Here is a 23,251-nt window from a genome sequence, read left to right as displayed (position 1 = left end):
TGAGCCTGGTGCCATTAATAACAAGGAGAGCAGGCGGTGGTTGATGGGGGTTTCCATTATCTGGCGCCTGCACTATGAATAAAGAACCCCACGTGCCACCACCACAGGGCAAGTGGGAAGAAGCGGGCAAAGTGCCAGAATTGACTGATCTAATAGATGTGTCTTTTCTGGGGCTGCTGCGGGCTACCCCAGCTGTCTGCTTTAGCTTGGCTGGCTGTCAAAAATGGGGGGGGACCCCACAAAATTTTTTAATTATTTAATTAAATTTTTTTTTTTAAATGGCGTGGGGATCCCTTTATTCTTGATAACCAGCCTTGCTAAAGCTGACAGCTGAGGGTTGCAGCCTGCAGCTGGAAATACAGGCAAACCCACACCACTTTTATTTATGTATTAATTTATTTGTAGTGCAGTGGCCAGCTGATGAGTACTCCCATCAGTCGCTGCCTTCTCTCACTGTTATTAGCGGCAGCAGGTGTAGGTTGAGGGGAGTAGTAGTCCCATCAGCAGATGCTTGTGACCAGAGTTAAACTTTTTACCTCTGGTCACAGCAGTTGGCTCATGCTGTCAGATGACAGCGTGGAAGCAGCAGCGCTCTGACCATTGGTATTAATCTTACTGCTGATCAGAGCGTTGTCATGCAGATGATAGCTCTAAAAACACCAGGTGTTCGGGGGGACAAACCTGTATAGTAACTCTATCATCCTGGTGAAGGCCGTGTTTGGGGACTCATGCCCGAACAGTAGATGTATGGTATGGACCCTGAATTTTACTGTTTGGGTTTGCCCATCTGTAGTCTCTTATACTTTGACAGAGAATGTAACTGGAGCAGAATTTGGTGAGAGGCAGTGACCCTTCTGCTGCTCACACTGCTGTCTGGGCAATGTGCACCACTACTGCTGTGTAAGAGGGTCTTTAATGTTGGTGAGGGAATGATTTAGTGATGGACATGTTTTACTAAGGAAAAAGGATACCGCTTTATTTGTTGACTAATCTCTGCTTTGCCCATGTGAGTTTTTGAAGAATTTGATGCATTTATTATATTGTTAGTGATGTACTTGTATATCAGGTGTGACATGTGTTAGAGGAGTGTTGTGTGAGCCATGTGTGCTTAGCGTGTGATTCATTGTTTAAATTACATTTGTGAACTGTTAGGTTATGTGCACACGTTGCGGATTTTGATGTGGATCCGCAGCATTTTTGGACGTGCAGAATTGCATCAAATCCGCAGTGTAGTGCACAACCAATGTTGGTCAGTTGGTGTGCACATGCTGCAGAAAAATCTGTGCAGATTTGCAGCGTTTTATTTTCCGCAGCATGTCAATTCTTTTTGCGTATGTGTGTGGGGGTCTGCAGGTGTGTGCGCGGCTGTGTGTGGGTCTGTGTGTGTGTTTCTGTGTGTAGGCAGGCATGATCTGATGGGACTACTAGTCCCATCCGGCTATGTCTTCTGTCACAAAGAAATGTGACAGCATTAGCCGATGATGTGATAGCAGTCCCATCATCCGGCTACTGTGTTGAATAGTAAAAAAAAACACATATAGACATACAGTACATACATATACACATGCAGTGCATACATATATGCAGCGCCCCAGAGATCTGGTCGTTGCAGTATGACACTCTGCCACTAAGGAGAGTGATGGTACGTCTGATGGCACTGAAGGAATTCTACTGACCAGGTATCACCAGCACACATTACACTTCACACTCCGGCCACTAGGGGGAGCAAAAGGCTTTATTTATTGGGCCCTTCCTCACACTGGTAAAACTAGGGGTTGGATAGAAAGTTAGTCAGAAGCTGACTGGGTTGGATTCAGGCAACATCCCGAGGCAGGGGGTGTTGCAGGGAGAAGACACAGTGGGTCCCTGTCAGGCGTGGGAACCTGGCAGGCACCTAGCGACCAGAATAGAACGTTACGGAATCGCGACTGCACACCCTGCGGCGGTATCCTAAGAAAGAGACACAAAGCGAAGGATATTGTGAGACAGTGAGAAACGAGATCAAGCACAAAGGAGAGCCAGTAGGAGTTGTGCCGTGAGACCGAGGCAACATCCTACTGAGGCGCGTAGCCGGTGGCCGGAACACCGAGGGAGTAACTGACTCTACTCCTTACTTCAAACTCCGCAGGACAGTTAATTATAGGTTGGCTGTCTCACCTAAACACCTACGAAGACATAGGGGGCAACAGTGGGAGAGGGGCGTCTCTAGGGTCCCGGAAGACCTCCAGGCCTTTCCGTCATCCGGGTGCGTCCTAGCCATAACATACCTGGGGGAGGTTGAACTAGAAACATCTGGAACATATTAGAAAGAATGAATGAACGAGAACAGAAGTTGTGAGAACTATTCCGAATGCTCAGCAGGGTAGCACTACAACACACAGGCGCTATTGGTAGGCAACGATTTCCCCCTGCAAAGGGAATTCTGGAAGTGCCCATTGGACCGGCCGGTCTCAGATAGCCCTGTTAAGCGTGCTCTGGATTGCGGATCCTGAAGTCTTCAGTAAAGAGGTAAAGAGACTGCAACCTTGTGTCCTCGTTATTGACTGCACCTCACACCATCACCATCCACCTTACTGGGAAGCCCTGGGGACACACTTCACATGTGGGAAGGTATACCATCCAGCTGTCATTCCATCACCCCAGCGGACCCCAAATCAGCGTTGGTCGCCCTGACCGAACACCACAGGTGGCATCACGAATCCCTGACAGACTGTACCTCCTTTATTGGACGCCCCATAGCAGGGTCACGGACCGGGTCTAGCCACCATGACAGCATCAGAACCGAACCAGAGAGGCCCGGTACCGAGAACTCGTGGCCCTGTGTCTGGGGCGCTCCATATACACATACAGTGCACACATATACATGTACAGTACATACATATAAACATACAGTACATACTCACCAAACAGCTAATACCCAAAGTCCTTGATCACCTGCCAAGAAAATAAAATAATGAACCAACAGTATACTCCCTGTTCTGATGTAGTCCATTTAATAACGAGTGTCCCATGATGATCTCCCGTGTAGAGCTGTCACATCGGGACATGTGGCCGCTCTACAGGGGCTCCGGTTATACAGTGACTGGAGGTGATCCTCCTGCAATGGATCACTCCGCCGACTAGAGGGAGTTCATACTGTCACTTGCAGCACCGCTGCATGAGAAAATTTTCACGCAGCTTTAGTGCCGTAAAGTGAGGGCACAAACTCTAGTGACCTACACTGCGGGAGAATCATCTCCGGTCAGTGTATCATCGGAGGCCCCTGTAGAGCAGTCACATCTCCCGAGATCGTCGTGGGACACTCATTATTAAATGGATTACATTGGAACAGGGAGTATTTGCATTGGATAATTATTTTATTTTTATTACAGGAGATCAAGGGCATCGCATGGATTAGCTGGATAATGAAGATGGCAAACTGTATGGTATTAAAATACATTATTCTGGTTGGGTCTTTAGTTAACTTTTTAACAACTATAGGATTAGTAATAGATAGGTGTCTTATTGACACCTCTCCATTATTAAGCCGGGCTTGATGTCACCTAACAAGACACAGCTGACATCAACCCCACAACTATTACCCCACTTGCCACCACTACAGAGCAAATGGGAAGAGAAAGGCTAAATGCTGGAATTGGCACATCTTAGAGATGCGCCATCTCTGGGGTGGCTGAGAGCTGGTGTTGGTAGCCAGGTGGGCCAATATCCATATCCCCTTCCTAGGCTATTAATATCAGCCCGCATCTGTCAGCATTGCCTTTTCTGGTTATTAATTACTAGCTATTGAAACCGTTCTACGCCCAGGTGGCGAGCATTTATATTGGTATATGGTCTCCATCCTGTCATGTGTTGCTCCATCCTGCGTCCCCATCCTGTCATGTGCTGCTCCCATCCTGCGCATCCATTCTGTCATGTGCTGCTCCCATCCTGCGCCTCCATTCTGTCACTTGCTGCTCCCATCCTGTCATGTGCTTCTCCCATCCTGCGCCCCCGTTCTGTCATGTGCTGCTCCCATCCTGCGCCCCCGTTCTGTCATGTGCTGCTCCCATCCTGCGCCCCCGTTCTGTCATGTGCTGCTTCCATCCTGCACCCCCGTTCTGTCATGTGCTGCTCCCATCCTGCGCCCCCGTTCTGTCATGTGCTGCTCCCATCCTGCACCCCCGTTCTGTCATGTGCTGCTCCCATCCTACGCCTCCATTCTGTCATTTGCTGCTCCCATTCTGTCATGTGCTGTTCCCATCCTGCGCCCCCGTTCTGTCATGTGCTGCTCCCATCCTGCGCCCCCGTTCTGTCATGTGCTGCTCCCATCCTGCGCCCCCGTTCTGTCATGTGTTGCTCCCATCCTGCGCCCCCGTTCTGTCATGTGCTGCTTCCATCCTGCACCCCCGTTCTGTCATGTGCTGCTCCTATCCTGCGCATCCATTCTGTCATGTGCTGCTCCCATCCTGCACCCCCGTTCTGTCATGTACTGCTCCCATCCTGCGCATCCATTCTGTCATGTGCTGCTCCCATCCTGCGCCTCCATTCTGTCATTTGCTACTCCCATCCTGTCATGTGCTGCTCCCATCCTGCGCCCCCGTTCTGTCATGTGCTGCTCCCATCCTGCGCCCCCGTTCTGTCATGTGCTGCTCCCATCCTGCGCCCCCGTTCTGTCATGTGCTGCTTCCATCCTGCACCCCCGTTCTGTCATGTGCTGCTCCCATCCTGCGCCCCCGTTCTGTCATGTGCTGCTCCCATCCTGCACCCCCGTTCTGTCATGTGCTGCTCCCATCCTACGCCTCCATTCTGTCATTTGCTGCTCCCATTCTGTCATGTGCTGTTCCCATCCTGCGCCCCCGTTCTGTCATGTGCTGCTCCCATCCTGCGCCCCCGTTCTGTCATGTGCTGCTCCCATCCTGCGCCCCCGTTCTGTCATGTGTTGCTCCCATCCTGCGCCCCCGTTCTGTCATGTGCTGCTCCTATCCTGCACCCCCGTTCTGTCATGTGCTGCTCCCATCTTGCACCCCCGTTCTGTCATGTGCTGCTCCCATCCTGCACCCCCGTTCTGTCATGTGCTGCTTCCATACTGCGCCCCCGTTCTGTCATGTGCTGCTCCCATCCTGCGGCACCGTTCTTTAATTTGCTGCTCCCATTCATATGCCCCATACGCTGCTCCATAAGATGCTCCATAGTATATGCCCCGTATCAGGTGGCGTAAGTAACAAATAGCTGTGGCATGAAGTGCCACAGCCTCATGCCACAGCAATTTGTTACTTGCGCCACCTGATTCCTTTCCGCCGCCATTTTCTTGGTCCTCCTGCTGGCGGAATCGGCACCTGCGCAGTCCGCGCTTTCCGGCGCCATTTTCTTGAAGACACACTTAAGTGTGTCTTCAAGAAAATGGCGCCGGAAAGCGCGGACTGCGCAGGCGCCGATTCCGGCAGCAGGACCAAGAAAATGGCGGCGGAAAGGAATCAGGTGGCGTAAATAACAAATTGCTGTGGCATGAAGTGCCACAGCTTCATGCCACAGCAATTTGTTACTTACTTGTTACTTACCATTTTCTTCGTCCTCCTGCTGCCGGAAGACACACCTGCAGTGCGCAGGTGCCGCCATTTTCTTTGTCCTGTGTCTTCAAGAAAATGGCGCCAGAAAGCGCGGACTGCGCAGGCGCCGATTCCGGCAGCAGGAATCGGCGCCTGCGCAGTCCGCGCTTTCCGGCACCATTTTCTTGAAGGCACACTGCAGTGCGCAGGTGCCGCCATTATCTTTGTCCTGCTGCCGGAATCGGCACCTGCGCACTGCAGTGTGTCTTCAAGAAAATGGCGCCGGAAAGTGCGGACTGCGCAGGCGCCGATTCCTGCTGCCGGGATCGGCGCCTGCGCAGTCCGCGCTTGCCGGCGCCATTTTCTTGAAGACACACTCCGGCTCCTCTGCCTGTGACTGGTCAGTCAGAGGGCGGCGCCGGCGCGCATTAAGCGCGTCATCGCGCCCTCTGAACTGTGAACGTCACAGCAGAGGAGCCAGGAGACGGAGCCGCACGCAGCGCTGGAACGGGGGACAGGTGCCTATACTTACCCTCCTGGCGGTCCCTGACTCTCCGGTGGAGATCGAGGTGTGCGTTCAGTGTTTACGCATACCGCGATCTCCTGGGAGTGTCACTCTGTGGGGGCCAGACTGCGCCGGCGCTTGCGCTTGCGCAGTCTATAAAGGCTTCGGACAGAGTGACGCTCCCAGCGTTATATTATAGATAGGGGGACCCCACATCATTTTTTGGGGGCCTCCCCTATTTTAATTGCCAGCAAAGGCTAATTATACAGCTTCGAGCTGATATTAAGGGGGGTATTACCCCCTTCCCAGGCTATAAACAACGGACCCCAGTCACTGGCTTTTCCTCTCTGGTTTTGAAAATTGTGCAGGAGCCAACGCAACGTGTGCAGATAGTCTTATGCTCACCTGGTGAGTTGGATTCTCCAAGCCTCATGTCTGGGTGGGCACACAGACCCCGGACATTGATGAAGCAAGTATGCTTGCAGTGAAGACTTGCCACAAACAGCTATCTCAGGAGCAGCAGGATGGATGAAATGGAAACCTGCAGGAATTAATCCAAGCACAAGCACAAGAGCATAGATGATGGAGTGCATAAAACATAGGATTAGAGTTTAAAACCCAAGACACGGGTGTGTGTCTTAATGGGCCTCAAGAAGGTCTAAGGAAATGATGTCACTGATCCACATGGGTCAACTTACAAAACCAAAATGGAACACAACCGAGGGCAGTGGACCAAGGGGAAGGAAGCGAAGAACGGAATACCCCTGGACAGATGTGCTAAAAGTACAATGAGGTCAGAGTCACTTTTTTCCCAAGCCATCCCAAATCGGTATTCATTTATGTTCCTGTGTTCCTCTTTGAGGTAAGTAGAGGATTATAGCTTAACTAGATGGCAGCCCGATTCTAAAGAATCGGGAGTCTAGAATCCATATATACTTTATTTATTCAAATGTAAGAATAATACAATTAATAAATAATAGTAAGAAAGAACAAAAATAATAGGCAGTATATGGAGAAAACACCAAACAAAAGTTCAAAATTGGTGTGAAAATGTCACTGAACCACTTCACAACTAAATATATATAGTTTTGGTAAATGGTATTATCATTTTTTTGACGAAATTCGGCAGGAGCTTGAAGAGCAACGTCACTGGGCCCGCCTCCACGCAGTAGAAACTTGCTGTGAGGTAAAAATTCAAAAATCACACCAAAATGGCGGGCGGAGTGTGTCACAGTACGGCACGTTTCTGATTGGTCGCTCGCAGCAGGCGGCAACCAATCAGACACTGGAGACTGTTGACGTCACTTATCTCCGGACATTAGCTCCGGACATTAGCTCCGGACATTAGCTCCGGACAAAGCCACGGAAGTTGGCACAAATTGCAGGAAGTAGTATTCTAGGCAATTAATCTCCGGACATTAGCTCCGGACATTAGCTCCGGACAAAGCCACGGAAGTTGGCACAAATTGCAGGAAGTAGTATTCTAGGCAATTATATATTAGATTGGAATTTTTAACATGTTACAAAAGTTTGTTCAATATCAAATATTCTCCCTTAATGCAAGAGCTGGTTGTTTCCACATATACGTGACCAATGTGACCTAGTCCCCTTATATAATATGTCCACTCAGATTTGCTCTTGTGACAAATTGAAGTTTTAGTTGACTATGCTGAATTATTTAATTATTGTTTTAAATTTGTAAGAAATGGCTTCTGTGGGCATGCCCAGGCTCAGTACTAATCTGTTGGAGAATCGAACAGTAATGCCCCAATTCATCAAAGTATTTACTCCAGAAATATAACTTAAAACACTTTGAAAAGTTGCAAAATTTTCTGGCAATGCAAGACTGCTGAAACAAATGTTGCGACTTTTGGCATTTTCACAACAGTTTTGGGCAACTCCACCAAAATAAAAGGAGCTAGGGTGTTGATGTAGGGGTGGCAATACTCACTAGACTAATTCAGGAGCTGTGGCATACTTTGCACAACAAATCTTACTCCAGTCTCTGACTGGAGTAAGACTTGTGGTGAGTCACTTGTCTCTTTTAAGATGCGCCTGATTCATTAAGAGGCAAGAACCTCTGATTCCATGATTCTCCCACATCAAGACTGGCATGTAGAGCATAAAATTTTCATGAATCCAGGCCTAAGTGCTTAATACTTCTACAGCACCACCAAAGGGGAAATAGAGAAATACTAATGAGTTGAGCAAATAGGCCAAAATTGAAATTGAAAGCTCTGGAGAGGGCCAGAAAAGCACACAAAATAGGACAATGCCATGTAGTAAAAGGTAAGTATAAGCGATGAAAGCGCTAACTTAAAGGTATTGTGTGCAGGCGTGGAAAGCCGCTGCTGCCCCGTGGTTGGAGGAAATGGTTCTTCCAGATGTATAATGGAAAAAATGGAAACTGTCACATTTAGATGGGTTGCGTTGCGGGAATGATCTCAAATTACATTTTTCTCTTTTAAAGGGGTTTTCCTAGTCAAAAATAGTATTTCTATTAGAAAAAGTAGTAATAGAAAGCATGTTTTTAATACACGAACAATTTTGAAAGTGTCCCTATTCAGCGTCAGACTCATAGGGTATAATGCACCCCCCTCATATGATATAATGCTGCCCCCCACATAGGGTATAATGCAACCAGGTTTCGGGCTCTGCTCTGGTGTCAGGAGCTGCTCTGCCATCTGCCTGACAAACACAGCCGGTGTGCGATGAAGTAACGTCCTCCGATTATCCGGTGGGCCAGTCCGACCCTGTCCCTATTCTAGAGCTCCCCTGGGTTCATTGATTTTTTTTGTCTTCTTCGGCTAATCAGCTGTCAGCTGCTACCAGTTAACCTTGCATCTAAATGGATGTGAGTTCATCACTGATCGAACATCCAAGGAAGCCATAATAACTTGTCTGCTGGACATATATAGAGCTAGCTAAGATATCAGAGGAATAAACTTTGGACAATATGCTTTGTGATGTCCCAAGGTGCCAAGACACAGGATGTGGACAAACAGAATATGCCTGCTACATCAGGACCACTGGACAGCCTTAAATAAAAAAAAATAATTAGGTTTATTTTTCATATATTGTACTTTTATTCTAATTTCAAAATTTTTTTAGAGCGCAAAAAAAGTGTTCTTGTCCCTCACATTAAGATAAAACTGATCTTTGTACTTATATCATTCCAATATATTCAGCAATTTTCCAGAGTCCTACACACTGAAAATTTTCATTTTTTTCAGTGGACAGCTCTTATTCATCAACATTCTGCCAGCACTATATCAGCAGAAACTTGATTTCCATCATACGTTGCTTCTTCTATTGTCCAATGATTTACCTGCCCTGAATTGAAAACCTATCTGTTATTCCTGCTTGCTGTTTGACAGACAGTAGAACAGGAAAATAGTTAAAGACCAGCCTTCTCTTTCCATAGACAAAACCCAACAACACTTTATATAGAGAGACAATCACCCACCCACACTTCTTGTTCAGATATGAACACCCACACACGTCCTGTAGAGAGACAAATATCCACTGACACCCTTCTGGTAGAAAGACAAAGATCCACCGACACTGCCTGTAGAAAGTCAAAGATCTACCCCCATTTTCTGTAGCGAGACAAAGATCTAACCCACTTACTGTTGAGAGGCAAAAAAACACCCCCAAATACTGTAGCAAGACAAATACTCACCCACCTCACTTCCCATAGAGAGACAAAGATCCACCCCCACTTCCTGAAGAAAGATTAAGATCCATCCACACTTCCTGAAGAAAGATTAAGATCCATCCACACTTCTAGTTGAGAGATAAAAACTGCACACACTTGGTGAAGAGAGATGAAGATCCACCCATACTTCATGTTGAGAGACAAAAACTGCCCTCACATCCTGTAAAGTGTCAAAGATCCTAAAACAGTTCCTGGAGAAAGACATTTTCCGTAAGGAGACAAAGATCTACCAAGCTTCTTATTGAGAGACAAAAAATGCCTCAAATCCTGAAGAGAGATAAAGATCCAGCCACACTTCCTGATGAGAGACAAAAGCTGCCCCCATATCTTGTAACTAGTCAAAGATCCTAAAACAGTTCCTGGAGAAAGACAAAGATCCACCCACATTTTCTGTAGAGAGACAATGATCTACCCATGCTTTCCATTTAGAGATAAAATTTGCCCCCACTTCCTGAAGAAACATAAAGATCCACCCACACTTCCTGTTGAGAGACAAAAACTGCCCCCGCATCCTGTAAAGTATCAAAGATCCAAAAACAGTTCCTGGAGAAAGACATTTTCCGTAAAGAGACAAAAGATCTACCAAGCTTCTTATTGAGAGACAAAAATTGCCCCAAATCCTGAAGAGAGATAAAGATCCAGCCACACTTCCTGATGAGAGACAAAAGCTGCCCCCACATCTTGTAACTAGTCAAAGATCCTAAAACAGTTCCTTGAGAAAGACAAAGATCCACCCACATTTTCCGTAGAGAGACAAAGATCTACCCACACTTCCTGTTGAGAGACAAAAACTGCCCTCACATCCTGTAAAGTGTCAAAGATCCTAAAACAGTTCCTGGTGAAAGACATTTTCCATAAAGAGACAACAATCTACCAAGCTTCTTATTGAGAGACAAAAACTGCCCCCACTTCCTGAAGAGAGATAAAGATCCAGCCACACTTCCTGATGAGAGGCAAAAACTGCCCCCACATCTTGGAAAGAGTCAAAGATCCTAAAACAGTTCCTGGAGAAATACAAAGATCCACCCACATTTTCCGTAGAGAGACAAAGATCTACCCATGCTTTCCGTTTAGAGATAAAATTTGCCCCCACTTCCTGAAGAAACATAAAGATCCACCCATACTTCCTGTTGAGAGACAAAAACTGCCCCCGCATCCTGTAAAGTATCAAAGATCCTAAAACAGTTCCTGGAGAAAGACATTTTCCGTAAACAGACAACGTTCTACCAAGCTTCTTATTGAGAGACAAAAACTGCCCCAAATCCTGAAGAGAGATAAAGATCCAGCCACACTTCCTGATGAGAGACAAAAACTGCCCCCAAGTCTTGTAACTAGTCAAAGATCCTAAAACAGTTCCTGGAGAAAGACAAAGATCCACCCACATTTTCCGTAGAGAGACAAAGATCTACCCACATTTCCTGTTGAGAGACAAAAACTGCCCCCACATCCTGGAAAGAGTCAAATATCCTAAAACAGTTCCAGGAGAAGGACAATGATCCACTCACATTTTCCATAGAGAGACAAAGACCCATCCCACTTCCTGCAATTCATCTTAACAAGTTGACATAAGGTTTTCACTTAGTGGACATTGGAGACATTTTTCGGAGACAAGCTGACCTCATTTATAAAATGATTGACAGATTGCCTATTTTTCCACATTACCTATCAAATAATATCAAGTTGTCTAAAGGTGCAGTACGCAAGAAGCTCAAAATGCCCTAATTAGGTATCAAAAAATGTTTTTTTTATAAACCAGGCACTTATTTTAAGTACATATTTTAATTATGATTTTCTATATGTTACACAGGTGATAATAATATTAGAAAGAATAACAATAATTGAAAATGTAAAAAATTAAATAAAGGCAATCAGAAATAATAACAATTTAATCTGTTCAAGAATAATATTGTATTTTTTTTACATTGAGCAGAAAAAGGAAATATTCCTGGCATAAAAAAATTTAAAAAAATTCCCATAAAATGTATATGACTCGGGCATAGTTAAACTTCTCTGTTTAACTTTTCACTTTAGATAGTGATGAAATGAACATATCTAACATTCACAGGCTATCAAAATCTCACCACCACAGACTACAAAGTTCCTGGGACTTTTCATGTTCTTATAGAAAATATCACTTTGAAATCCCTGAGCTGAGAATTTTAATCTCATTTGTGGATGTGATTGGTGCTGAGGAGAGTGAAGAGAACACTTTTTTTGCATAATTTCATTTGTCAGGAGAATCTTGCCTCTGACATTGGAAGACTGATTTAATTGATTTTAATCATACACCTGAGATTGGAAAATTGAGCCCTCCGTCCTGAAGTATAATACTAGGCGGCCATAAGAATATCTAATTTGCAAGCGATCATTTATTTATTTTTTTTTTTATTCCGGCTCTCAACACATGTGCTTTGTTGTGTGTTTAAATGGTAACGGTGAGAGATTCTGACATGCTGCCGCATGCTTAATATCCGTCTCCATATTCAAAAGGCAATAGCAGGCGATGTGTCACTGATGTAAATACACTCTTTCTTTTTCCTCCCTTTATTAGGGAAGGCAGCGGCGTAGGGTTAATCACAGAAAACCTGGAACTATGCATCTAATCGGTCTATCTGAAAAGGAATGTTGCAGATCTGAATTTGTTATTTTATTTATTTTTATATTTTTATTTATTTTTGTTGTATTTTTGTCATTTGTGACAGTTCTTGAAACTAAAATACCACAATATTGGAAAGAGTTTGTGCAAAAATGACCAATGCAGCTCTGCTCCATCCGCCATATCTGTGCTGCAATGCTCAATCACATATACAGTGCCTACAAGTATTATTCAACCCCCTGCAGATTTAGCAGGTTTACACATTTGGAATTAACTTGGCATTGTGACATTTGGACTGTAGATCAGCCTGGAAGTGTGAAATGCACTGCAGCAAAAAAAGAATGTTATTTCTTTGTTTATTTTTTTTTTTAATTGTGAAAAGTCTTTTCAGACGGTCATTTATTATTCAACCCCTCAACCCACCAGAATTCTGACTATTTAAGACCCCCCCCAAACTTGTGAACAACACTCATACATGGTCAACATGGGAAAGACAAAGGAGCATTCCAAGGCCATCAGAGACAAGATCGTGGAGGGTCACAAGGCTGGCAAGGGGTACAAAACCCTTTCCAAGGAGTTGGGCCTACCTGTCTCCACTGTTGGGAGCATCATCAGGAAGTGGAAGGCTTATGGAACTACTGTTAGCCTTCCACGGCCTGGACAGCCTTTGAAAGTTTCCTCCCGTGCCGAGGCCAGGCTTGTCCGAAGAGTCAAGGCTAACCCAAGGACAACAAGGAAGGAGCTCCGGGAAGATCTCATGGCAGTTGGGACATTGGTTTCAATACCATAAGTAACGTACTCCACCGCAATGGTCTCCGTTCCAGACAAGCCCATAAGGTACCTTTACTTTCAAAGTGTCATGTCAAGGCTCGTCTACAGTTTGCTCATGATCACTTGGAGGACTCTGAGACTGACTGGTTCAATGTTCTCTGGTCTGATGAGACCAAGATCGAGATCTTTGGTGCCAACCACACACGTGACGTTTGGAGACTGGATGGCACTGCATACGACCCCAAGAATACCATCCCTACAGTCAAGCATGGTGGTGGCAGCATCATGCTGTGGGGCTGTTTCTCAGCCAAGGGGCCTGGCCATCTGGTCCACATCCATGGGAAGATGGATAGCACAGCCTACCTGGAGATTTTGGCCAAGAACCTCCGCTCCTCCATCAAGGATCTTAAGATGGGTCGTCATTTCATCTTCCAACAAGACAACGACCCAAAGCACACTGCCAAGAAAACCAAGGCCTGGTTCAAGAGGCAAAAAATCAAGGTGTTGCAGTGGCCTAGTCAGTCTCCTGACCTTAACCCAATTGAAAACTTGTGGAAGGAACTCAAGATTAAAGTCCACATGAGACACCCAAAGAACCTAGATAACTTGGAGAAGATCTGCATGGAGGAGTGGGCCAAGATAACTCCAGAGACCTGTGCCGGCCTGATCAGGTCTTATAAAAGACGATTATTAGCTGTAATTGCAAACAAAGGTTATTCCACAAAATATTAAACCTAGGGGTTGAATAATAATTGACCCACACTTTTATGTTTAAAATTTATAAAAATTTAACTGAGCAACAAAACTTTTTGGTTTGTAAGATTTATGCATCTGTTAATAAATCCTGCTCTTGTTTGAAGTTTGAAGGCTCTAACTTATTTGCATCTTATTAAACCTGCTAAATCTGCAGGGGGTTGAATACTGCTTGTAGGCACTGTATGTGTAATGCATCGTATTGCTATGTCTTGTATCAAGTATCAAACTGAGCTCTGCTCCGTCGTACAAACGCAGCCTGCTATATCTGCATTGCAGTTCTCTAATACATGATATCACAAACTCCTGGAGTCATGTAGATTGTGATGCATATTATTATTATTAGTTGCAATAAATGGCAAACTGAGCTCTGCTAAATGTGAAAATAAATAAATTAAAAACTGCCCCCTGTGTTTTATCTATATTTTATTGTACCGTACATACTGTAGTCTGATAAAGTGATCTTCTCAAAAACGTATTGTCTGAAAGTGCAAGAAAATCCTAGAAATGTAGCTATTTTTTCCTATAAAAACTTTTTTTCAGATAACACTTAACTTTTGTTTACAAATTGTTGACTTGGAGACCGACCACCAGTGCTTACAAACTCCTTTTTTTTTTTTACAATTGTAAGTACTTTTTTGAAGTTTGCCAAGAGAGTGTTAGGACTGGCGGAACGCACCAAGACAGATGATATAGATGCGTTCGCAGTCCGGGGTCCACCGTGCAGGTGAAAACCTGCTGCTAGCAATTTGCAGACTAAATGGCGGTACACTAGAGTATACACACGTGGGTTAAACCTCACCCAGCGTGAAAGAAGCAATCCTGTTAAGTCACAGGACCGCGGTACCGCACCTAAAGCGCGAGCAAGTAGTCAGCGTACCCAACCCCAGCCGGGATTGAAGTCCGATTAGACCCTTGCTGGCACTACACCGCAACTGGGCGTGAAAGGAAACTAAATAGAAGTATATAAATGCACAGGAGTGCGAGCAATGCCGCACTAACAGACGCCACTAACCACCCAGGCTTGGGTATGGAAAGCGCAAGGCAATCGCAAGGCGCCGTACAGGCGGACACAGCAAGAGGACGCTGTAATGTGTGTATCGTGCAGATGGTTAGTCGGGCGCTAGATAGCTACCAACATCCGCGAGCAGACAACAACTCTAGGGAGGGATACTTAGGAGCTTTCATCCTTCGACATACATCCATCTACACACACACATATATCATTATGAGACAATACTAGCGCATGGCCGTGCGGTCATGCGCAGTTTATATAGTTGCAGCACAGGAAGTGGCTACAGCACTTTTGCCCTTCCAAGACCTGCCAAGGGGACCAATGGAATGTGCTGCAGAGCCTGAGCACATGACCCTCGATCTTCAACGGGAGATCTTACCCTGGGCATGCTCAGTACGTGCAGACAAGGACTTAGTCCCAGAGAAGTCCGCTCGCTGCTGACCAGCACTGACTTTAATGGCAGAGACTGGAGAAGCAGCAGTAACTCTCAGAACAGAGTGAGAATGAGCAAGACGCTGGGACCGACGTCTTTGCTGAGCAGACTCCACTGCGGCTGGATAAGAATGGGAGACCGCAGGGGAGGTGGCTCGAGATTCCCCCTGTGCAGAGGCGGGAACCCGACTCCTAACAGAGAGAATAGTTACTATCACATCTCAATGAGGACCTGCTTTTGTCATCATATTCATTCTGCAGACCTCGCTGGTGATAGAAGAGGGTGGCTGGGATCTGCAGTGCTGTCCAGAATAACAGTATGGGTGTTTGTGCTGTCCAGCTGCGGTAATCTGCTCCCGGTTCCAGCAAACTGGAAAGCGCCACACCTTATTTAACCTTCCACTTAACTGCGGAAAGTTGCTAGATAAAGTCTTGTGCTTCTCTGGTTTAGTCCTGTCTGTTCATTCCCAGTTTAGTGTATTTGTTTCCTACTTTGATCTCAATTTCTTTTACCGATTAGTCTTGCATCTGCTGATTTTGTACTTTTGATGCGCTCTTGGTTCTGATCGGGCTACCTGACCACTCCTGCCATCCTGCACCACCGTACAGCAGCTTATTCTGTGGCCCCAATCTAGGGGCTCCTGTTTAAGTTCAGATCCCTGTCCAGGAGTTAAATGGTGAAGATAATGGTAACCCCTGGGACCTGGTAAGCGGAGTGGCTTGTGCTAAGCCTGTTCGTGGTAGCCATTCTAGAGCTGTCAGTTGACCAGTGACAGAGCCACCTTACAGTTTTCTGCTATATCTATGAAACAACCCTGTTTTATCTGCATTGCGATATTGTAACACATTTACTAATTTGCAACCGAAAAACTTTTACTATGCTTCGCATAGGCTTTGATGCATGTTTTTATTAGCGGCGTCAAACGGAAAACTGTGCTCTGATACATGTGACAACGTAGCGCACCTTTATCTGTATTGCAAGGATTTGATACATTCTATCATGCGCATCCCATGAGCGCTTAGTCTCCTTAATGTTGAAAATTCTATTAAAATCCCTGAATTGCGCTGTCCAGCTGCTGAAACTGAAGGGGTCCTTATTTTACAGTTTAGATTTACAGGCATGCAGTTTTTAATGCAGTTTATTTTTTTTTATTTTTTTTAGCCAAAGCCAAAAGTATAAGCCCTTTCTTTATATTTCCCATTTTTGTTCTTCAACTCTGCTTATGGCTTAAAAACAGTATCTAAATCTGCACTGGGATTTTTCAAAACATACCCTGTTTGTGTAAGAATATATAACAGAATAACATAAATAGCACTTACCTAATATAATGTTATTATAAGTGAATCTTCCTTTATTTGCATAAATAAATTAGCATCAATAGCATTCGGGGTTGGTGATAATTAACATTTCCTGGTGTCTGAGGTTGACACACGCCATGGAAGAGAGGCTTCCATTTAGGGCACCTCTCTAATAGCCAGAGTGTCGGGAAGAGTTGGTCTTATTTAGCGTAACTATATATTATATTTGAATATTGCCCACACAGAAGGTTTTAGCTCTGGGAGGTGGTGAGTCTTGTGTGCACCCACCCATGTAACCTGATTGACAGCTCTCACAGTAGACATCCTCGGAAAAAATAAGAAGCTTTCAATCACTGTAAGCGTCGTTGAAGCAGGATTCATCTGTGGGTCAAGGACATAGGATTTAAAGACCTTCTCGATTTGTGGAGTGGGACGGATTCACGGAGTTTTGTTATGTGTAGGTGGGTGGATGAAACTGGAAGCAGGACTCAGTCTTTCTCTGTATGGGTGGAGGAAGCAAAGATCAAAAGCTATCTCTGTGTGAGCAGTATAGGCGGTACTCAAAGGCTTTTATAGCAGGTAAGCTAGGAGTCACAGGTTTTTCTATGTATTGGTGGGAAGCAGGACTCACAAGCTTTCAATGTTGGCAAGGAAAGTAGGACTCACAGGCTTTCTGTATGTGTGGAGGGGGAAGATATTTCACTATGAGTCCATCCATGTAAGAAACAGGTCTCAAGCTTTATGTTTGGGCTGGGGAAGCAAGACTCACAGGCTTTCATATGTGTGGATGTTAAAACAGCATTTACAAGCTTTCTCTATATGAGAACATGGGTGACAGGGCTAACAGGCTTTCTCTATATGAGTCTTGTGGAGGACGGATTCACAATCTTTATCTGTATGTGGTTGGGAGGGCAGGACTCACAGGCTTCCTCTATGTGTTGGCAGAGGGCAGGACTCATTGGCTTTCTCTATGTGTTGGCAGGGGGCAGGACTCATAGGCTTTCTCTATGTGTTGGTAGAGGAGGCAGAATTCACAGGCTTTCTCTATGTGTTGGCAGGGAGGCAGGATTCATAGGTATTCTCTATGTGTTGGCAGGGGTAGGCAGGACTCATAGGCTTTCTTTATGTGTTGGTGGGGGAACCAGGACTAATAGGATTTCTCTATGTGTTGGCAGGGGTAGGCAGGACTCATAGGCTTTCTTTATGTGTTGGTGGGGGAACCAGGACTAATAGGTTTTCTCTATGTGTTGGCAGAGGAGGCAGGACTCACAGGCTTTCTCTATGTGTGGTGGGGAGGCAGGACTCATAGGCTTTCTTTATGTGTTGGTAGAGGAGGCAGGACAACACAGGCTTTCTCTATGTGTTGGCAGGGGAGGCAGGACTCATAGGCTTTCTTTATGTGTTGGTAGAGGAGGCGGGACTCACAGGCTTTCTCTATGTCTTGGCAGGGGAGGCAGGACTCATAGGCTTTCTTTATGTGTTGGTAGAGGAGGCAGGACTCATAGGCATTTTCTATGTGTTGGTGGGGAGGCAGGACTCATAGGCTTTCTTTATGTGTTGAAAGAGGAGGCAGGACTCACAGGCTTTCTCTATGTGTTGGTGGGAGAGCAGGACTCATAGGCTTTCTTTATGTGTTGGTAGAGGAGGCGGGACTCGCAGGCTTTCTATATGTGTTGGCAGGTGAGGCAGGACTCATAGGCTTTCTTTATGTGTTGGTAGAGGAGGCGGGACTCGCAGGCTTTCTATATGTGTTGGCAGGTGAGGCAGGACTCATAGGCTTTCTTTATGTGTTGGTAGAGGAGGCGGGACTCACAGGCTTTCTCTATGTGTTGGCGGGAGAGGCAGAACTCATAGGCTTTCTTTATGTGTTGGTAGAGGAGGCAGGACTCATAGGCATTCTCTATGTGTTGGTAGAGGAGGCAGGACTCATAGGCTTTCTTTATGTGTCTATGTGGCAGGGGAGGCAGGACTCATAAGCTTTCTTTATGTGTTGGTAGAGGAGGCAGGACTCATAGGCTTTCTTTATGTGTTGGTAGAGGAGGCAGGACTCATAGGCTTTCTTTATGTGTTGGTAGAGGAGGCAGGACTCATAGGCATTCTCTATGTGTTGTCAGGGGTAGGCAAGTCTAATAGGCTTTCTCTATGTGTTGGTGGGGGAGGTAAGTCTAATAGGCTTTCTCTATGTGTTGGTGGGGGAGGTAAGTCTAATTGGCTTTCTCTATGTGTTGGTGGGGGAGGCAAGACTCATGATTTCCCTGGGTTTTGGGGGGGAATTTAGACTCACAGGGTTTTTCGGTGTTGGTTGAGGAGGTAGGACTCAAGCCTCTTCAATATTTGGATGGGAAAGAAAGACTCAGCAACTTCACTTTACTATTTGACTCATTAAAATATACATATAATGAGAATCCAACACAAAGCTCTGGCAAATCCATCAAAAATACAAATGGGTCAATTGTGCCATCTGTCAAAAAGTTCTGTGTGTAAACAAGAATATTCACCGAGATTCATTTTTGTTACATGAAATCCCTCATGCAGGCGGCAAAAATATTGAAAAGTAAGAAATGTTCCCATTGAAAGCTGTAATTGTCTCAGAAACGGAAATATCTTTCACATTTGTGAACGATTTTTCCTTGTTGTGACCATATATTAATGAAGTATAATGAAGATATTTCTGATTTACAGGAATGTACAACCACCTATTTATAGCGCCGCTGCCGATCACTGCTGTGAATGCGTTCGGGATGTTTTATTTTGTATGAAAGGTTGAATTCTCGCCAATCTTTTTAATTGTAATAGGTTGACGGGCATTTTCTGCCTCCCTGAAATGATTTATTAGCAGCTTGGGGTATCTCGTTCACTCTTGTCAATGGAGTTGACTCAATAAGAGTCTTGACAGTAGAAACCGTCTTGTGAAGTTTCTTGAGGAACTCTTCTGAGACGGTGATTAATCACTCCCACTGAGTATCTAACAGGTAATGACCGGATCATCATTAGGCTTCGACGCTTGTCAAGGTCCCCACGAGGACCAGTGGACATCCACATTGTCAATCCTTACTTGTTTGTAAAAGTTGTCAGTCACTGATCATAGACGTCTACGAGTTCTCATCCTTCTCGTTGTACGCGATGTTCATTTTCTCTAATCTTACCGAACCTTCTCCTTCTGTTTCATCTACTCTATAAATACAAGCGCACATCCTCCTTCTTTGCTCCGAACTTGTCCATGGGCTGCAATTATTTCAGGATTTTAGCCCAAAATTAAATTACTGTAAATGATCATATTTAAAGGGCTATTCCAATATTACTTTTATAATGAACAGTTTTGAATTCACTTTTTTTTTAATAGGATTATTTGCAAAGTCTGAGATCTTGGATTGAGCCTCCTGATGAAGCCAAGAACGCACATGTGAACGAAGTCCTTTTTGCATTTTTTGGGGGGGAAAACAATCTTTACACCCAAATTCGTCATCTCATGTACTGTAATGTTAAAAGGAGCCCAGGTAAACTATGGTCCGCTTAGCTCATAGGAAACACAAATGTTGTCCAAATCCTATATTCCAGGAGAAGCTTCACACTTCAGTTGAACCTAACCACGTTGAAGTCCTCTTTAGCATGTATGGACCACCACATGAATGAGAGCAATCTACATATTCAAAATAAAGGGGTGGTCCAGCCTCCAAAAAATGCAGTAATACAAAAGTAGCATCTTACCGATTCCGATCTGCTCCTATTGCAAGGATTCCTGGTCCGTTGCCAGTCTATGTTCTTCCTACTTCAGTGATGATATAAAGAAATAGATAGGAACAGAGACTGACCAGGGCGGAACAGGAGCGACAGGGAATGTGAATATTTAAGAGGTTAGGTAACACTTTTAAAGGGAATCCATCACCAGTTTTTTGCTTCCCCCTCTGAGAGCAGCATAATGTAGGATCAGAGACCCTGAATCTAGCGCTGTACCGTTTACTGTTCCAGTTTTGAAAAAAATCCCAGTTTCCTCTGCTGGAGATCTTCCAGTTCTCTGAATGCTGAGCTCTGTATAACCCCGCCCACACCACTGATTGGCAGCTTTCTGTGTACACTGTGCATAGGTAGAAACCTGCCAATCACTGGTGGTGGGGGCGGGGTTATACAGAGCTCATGAGTATGGGTGGCAGCAGGTTTACTGGTCCTCTAGTAATAATATCATGTTGCTAAAACAGTGATTTTATTAAAACCACAGCTCAGTAAGTGACATACCGCTGGAATCAGGGTCTCTGTCTTTACATTATGCCGCTCTAAGGTTACTCATCATAAACCTGGTGACAGATTACATTTAAGAAATCAAATTATTTGTTTTCTCTAGGGTAGGCTATTTGGTCTTGGAACCCTTAATTCATAGTTAAGGTCCGTTTATTGAGTTGTTTGTTTCCCTTTGACCTTTTCTTCATCTGCTTGTTATCTTTTATATGATCTAGCGTCCAAAGATTGGATGTAATGTTCCAGATGCAAACTTACCAGAGACCGGCAAATAATATCGTCTCGCATTGTAACCAATGGGGTTACAGCGCGTATAAGCTGCTCACGTTAAGGGGGTTTCTATTTTCAGTCGCCCTTTTAGGGAATTTAGGACCCTTGTCCGGATCAAAGAAGCAAAGTTTTTGTGGAACAACTATTTTCTATTTGTTTTAGGCATAACGGGTTAAGAAAACACACTTTTGACCCAAGAACAAAAAATAAATAAAAAATTGTTATAGTGTAATTTCCTTTTTTGACACAATATATACGAAGCTTTTCATAAAATCAAAGATTGTGCTGAATGCAGTCATTTTTCCATAGTCTTTTAGCATAACATTTGAAATATTACACTTAGGAGCCAGGAACAAAAATTGTGTTACATAGTGTTATCCTTCTACTGCACTTTGTATATTATTCCTGTACTGTGACATCACTTTGTGCATTACTCCAGTATCATGACATCGCCATATGCATTATCCCTGTACTATAGCATTATTTTTGCATTATCCCTGTAAAATGACATCAGAAACATGACATCACTTTGTACATTATCCCTTTATTTAAACTTATTTGTGCATTATTTCTGTAAAGTGACATCACTCTGTGCATTACTCTAGTGTCATGACATCACTATGTGCATTATCCTTGTACTGTAGCATTATTCATGCCTTATCCCTACATTATTCCTGCACTGTGATATCACTTTGTGCATTACTCAAGAATCATGACATCACTATGTGCATTACTCAAAAAGCATGACATCACTATGTGCATTACTCAAAAAGCATGACATCACTATGTGCATTACTCAAAAAGCATGACATCACTTTTTGCTTTACTCTAGTGTCATGACATCACTATGTGCATTATCCCTGCCTTATCCCTACATTATTCCTGCACTGTGATATCACTTTGTGCATTACTCCAGAATCATAACATCACAATGTGCATGATTTGTGTATTATACCTGCAATATGACATCAGCATTATTTGTACATTAACTCTGTGTGCCTTATCCCAATTTTATGACATTACTATGTGCACTATGCCTGCGCTTAACATTATTTGTGCACTAACTCTATAAAGTAGCATCACTTTGTGCATTACCCCAGAATCATGACATCGCTATGTGCATTATCCCTGTACTTAGTGTTATTTGTGCATTATTTTTCCACTGTACTTTGAGCCTATTTAATTTACTGCGACATTACTTTGTGCATTACCACTATACTGTAACATCACTACTTATCCTTGTTCATTAGGGTTGGATAAATAGCACAAAGCGGAAATCAGTATTTTGTAAGTTTTCAATTTTCTGTTATAATTATTCAATGCGCTCACGGAGCGAGGGGAACCATTCTTACTTTTGCCATAGGGCTCCGTGGATATTTTATTCGATTTTTTTTTTTACATTATCTGAAATGATATAAACGACATGTTGGCTTGGGTACAGTAGGTAAAAAAAAAGTACAAAGATATATTTATATAAAATTAACGTATTTTCCATTAAAAGTTGACCCGGCCGTTATAAAATATTCTCACCTACGCGAGAATCCGCACATTTTTGCACTTGCGACACCTATTAATGACGTGAAAACAGGTTCCATTCGAAACGTTCATGCTTCTACATTAAGTCAAATTACTGTACAGTTCTTAGGTTAATGTATCATTGATTGGGCTATAATGAAGATTGGAATAAAATTACAGCATAATAAAGCAAGTGAAGTGATACCGAATGACACTGGTAAGGTAGTGCGGATCCCATTTCCATGGCTCGGCGTGCAGTTTGATGGCTGTTTCCTATCATTTGTCATCCATATATTGGCACCACTTACGGTAGGTGACACCCTCTAATATTGTTTTGTCTCTCTTTTCCAGGACTCCCGCCGAGGCGTCGATTCTTGGGCTAGGCAACGACTGAGCATATAAATGGCGAGAGGTGAGAATGTCTCTTGCAGGAAGTAGAAGAATTCACACTTTGCGTAGTTCTCTGTAATGAAATCTGGAAATACAATAGTGATATATTAACAGAAATGTATAAATTATATTCGCAGGGAAATGACGAGCGTGTAACGAGATGTTAAAAGATTCAGTAGAATGTAAGAAGTTTTACGTTCGTAAAACCAATAACGAACTGAGCTGCCCT

Source organism: Ranitomeya imitator, chromosome 2 (genome assembly GCF_032444005.1).
Source record: "Ranitomeya imitator isolate aRanImi1 chromosome 2, aRanImi1.pri, whole genome shotgun sequence".
NCBI classification, from domain to species: Eukaryota; Metazoa; Chordata; class Amphibia; order Anura; family Dendrobatidae; genus Ranitomeya; species Ranitomeya imitator.
This window is presented reverse-complemented; position numbering follows the sequence as displayed.